Below are 4,144 nucleotides of genomic sequence, written 5' to 3'. Positions count from 1 at the left end.
ATATGCTGTAAATATTTGAAGGTTTAATAGCCTTTGGAAATAGATTCAGTTCCTAAGGCTAGAGATTTCATAATGAGCCCAAATTTGGTGAGCTGACCCTAGAGACATACCTAATAAATATTTAATTGATAGAACATGATTTGGAGGTTATTTTATTGGGGTTTGAAATATTTGAAAAATCACTAAAAAAAAGGCTTTTTGGACCTAGGCCTTTAGCCTTAGATTTGATCTTGATTTGAGCTGGGTTTTGAATTTGATTGCTTGGATTTGAATTATCCATATCAATAAAAATCATATAGATGATTGTAAATGACTGAATAGAATTGAAATTTGATATAAGGCTGGATTAACTAAAGTCTGGGTTGATTGAAGATCATGATTTTCTTAGAGTATGGACTAGCTTGAAATCTCGAATGATTTGAGGTCTGGATTGATTTGAGGTCAAAATTTATCTAGGGTAAAAATTAATTTGAGGTTTGGATTGATCTTGGGTTTGGATTGATTTGAAACTTGAACAAGTTGAGTCCTAAATTAAAATCTAGATGGTTGACACATGGAGCTTTTATCAACCATTAGATAAATTAGGTGGGATGTGGATTGGTCCTGATGACCACATATAAAAATGAGGTCAACAATGGGATGTTGAGTTTCTCATCCGATTTGATCATGATCATCCATTCCAAACTGTGCGAATCAGATTGTCATGATCATCGTCGATGTAGATAACTTTCCATTCACATGGCATCACATGTTTGACCACGACCATCTAATGATTGGTGATCATTGTGCCACCATGCTAATGATTGCCCAGATGGATAATTAAATAGAAAAATAGTTAGAAACTAAAAAAATCATAATAAATTTATTTTTGAGCCAAAATTATAATACGTATATAAATTCATAATAATGAGATCTATCAAATAAAATAAATTTTAAGTTTATTTCTCAAGTATTTAAAAATTAATTTTAATTATTAAATTCACTAATTTAATTAAATTAAACCTAAAATATTTCTCAATTTGAGCTTAAATTTGGCTAGCGTGTATTAGGGGAAGTTCCTTACATCCTCTAATTTTCTTTGGTTGATTTGATTCCTCATTTTCCTGTAATTTATTTTACAAACATATGGGCCATGAATTGATCTAAATGTTTGTAAATTCATTAATTTTAATCCATAGAGAATTAGGACATAAAATTTATATGGTGTGTTTAAATACTTGCAAGTGTTAGACATAGTTAATCGCAAGCCTATTTGAATAGTAGGGATACCTAGGGAACTAAACTTAAGGTTTGCCGTAGAAAACTTAAAAAAAAATACTAGAAATAATCCCCACATCCAATAGGGATAAAACTCATACCTAGAAAATTCAATGACACCATAAACCCTAGAAATTAATTTAACCTTAATTTGAGCTTATTAGGTCACCTAATTAACAAACCCTAAAATTAGTTCCCTTTTTGTAGTTGATTTTTTTTAATTCATAATTAATAAATAAATGATAAAAAATCTAAAAGTATTTACAATTAACATAAAATTAAACCTATTATTAACAAAAATTAAAATCACTTTCAATTTGATTAAAATTAACATTAATTTAAAAATTATCTTTATTAAACATTAATTAAATAAATAATAAAAAAGAAATATTTAATTAGATTATTCCAAATTCTTAGGTACTTATACATTGGTTATCCTTAACTAATGATATCAATTACTTGAACATTTGGGATTAATTTGGTTAATAAAATCTAATCCCAAAGTTTTTCTATGAGGAAGGGATTTAAATAACTAATAATAAATAAAATTAAAAAAAAAAAGTTATAATAAATTTTAAATTAATTAAACTTAAATCAATAAATAAAATTAAAAATTATTAATATTTAAATAAAATTTTTAAATAAAATTAAAATATTAGATTTTAATAATTAAAATAAATTTATTAAATATTCGAATAAAACATTAAAAATAAAAAAATAAATAAAATTAAAGAATATTAATTTATATTTAGAACATTAAAAATCAAATTAAATCACTCAAATTATCTCTCTTAAACTCAAGTAAATTAAATCAAACAAACTTAAATTTCAATTTAATATATTAAACCACTTAATAAATATTTAAACTAAAATAAATAAAAAAGACTTTTATGTATTGTGTTTACCTCCTTTCAAAAGGCATAATTACATTGGATTCATAGCCCTTCAATAAACCTTTTAACAAACTAAAGCCTTATACATTATGCTTGATTTCTTTCGAAGGGCATATATATATATGGCTTAAGAGGTAAGGTACTTCAACTAACACATTCTTCATAATAATTACTTCTTAAATCACCTAATAAATTATTAATAAAACTCAAGGACTCTATATAAGCAATCCATCTTATATGAGGGAATGATAGCATTATAATTATGAGCCTTAGGAATTATAGGTTATTGGCTTCCTCATTTTAAAGTCATTAGCTTAGAGGGTTCTTTAAAATTAAATAATCAATTCAAATATTCTAAAATACAAATAATAAAATACTAAACCATTCAAACTTAAACTTTAATCAAAAGCCCCTATTTTGTTTAATAAACAAAAAATTTTAGATCAATATAACTTAAATAATAAAACCCCATTAGGATATATCAAAGCTACATAACCTTCTTCACGTATTATAAATGGTTTTCTAGGGCAATTAATTCTAGTCTAGTCTAAGTTGGTGATTATTCTTATTCTCATGTAAATGCCTTGCTTAGATGATATCTTATATTTATTTACTAACTTTTTAGCACTCTGAATGTTATACAAGTTTAATTTTTGTTGGTGCACTTTAGTCTTTATTAGGATGTACTAGTTTCATTTTATTCTTATATACCTACATTATACTCTTTTATTACTTGCTTTAGTACTTTTATCATTTGCAAGAGTTAGTGTAGAACATAATTAGGATATGATGTAAATGTAAAGTGTCATTGTAAAAGTAGCTTAGATATAAATTGAGTTATAAAGGGTCAATAAATTGTAATGGTTAAAAAATATTTGCTTATGCATATATAAGACTCCAAAAGACAATTCCCTCTCCTTTGGAGGATATTCTCTTTTCAAATTCTATAGAACACTCAGAGCTAGAATATGATAAACAAATACTTTTAAATCAATATCTTATAAGCATAGAAAACCAAGTTTATCATGGTGGAGCCTAGATGCCTTACTTTCTTGTAAACCCTGGATTATACATAAATCTTTTATAAATGAAATGAAAATTTTCTTTTATATTGTTTACTTTTACACCCAACTCTTCATACTTCATAATACATGTATTGTGTTCATATGGTTGATAGATAACATTAGAGGGTAGCCTTTTCAAAATTTTATTTCATTGTACATGTTTCAAACTTTGTAGGAAAATGTATGCTAGTTATAGGAAGATTCAATAGTGGTATCATACACATGAATGCCTTTACGCAGTCATGTATACATACATGCATTTTATTTTCTATAGCATACACTAGCTTACTGCACACACCATCGACAAGGAATAAGGAGCCCAAGAGATGAGGATGACATAGTTTTCCTACGGGTTAGGGTTGTTATATTGTTGACTTTTCTTAGAAAATCTTTAGAAAATTTTAGAAAAATTAGTTTTGATTAAAAATAAAACTTAGAGTTTAAGGCATCTTTACGTCAAAACTACATTAGTTAGGTGCATTTAATCGATTCATATTACTAAAATCCGATTATAAATATGAACGAGAATCTTTAAATCTAATGTAAAAAATAGCTATCTTATTTGGATGCATTAGATTCAAAATTCATGGTTTTAAAATTATGTGCTTAGTTTGTCAGTTTGTAGTGCACTCCAAGTGAGAATAAGTTCAGATGTATTTGCACCCCTTATGTTTCCTTTCATAATGATTATCCTGATCTCCATATGAATTTTATAAACTCTCAAAATCATTTTAAATTGATTAAAAATTTTAATCCTAATTTATTAAATCTTAAATTTAAAATAAGTCTAACCTCCACTTTAATTGAATGTTTTCTCTTCAGAGGTGTAATTAACTGTAAAGGATTGCCTCTATAGGAACCAAAAGGGCCCATATTAAAATGAACCATATCTTAGTTCCTTTCTAAGACATAGGAAAAATCTTTTGAATA

The sequence above is a fragment of the Dendrobium catenatum genome, unplaced genomic scaffold (assembly GCF_001605985.2).
Source record: "Dendrobium catenatum unplaced genomic scaffold, ASM160598v2 fragScaff_scaffold_542, whole genome shotgun sequence".
NCBI lineage: Eukaryota > Viridiplantae > Streptophyta > Magnoliopsida > Asparagales > Orchidaceae > Dendrobium > Dendrobium catenatum.
The sequence above is the reverse complement of the archived record's forward strand: the minus strand, read 5'-3'. Positions refer to the sequence as shown.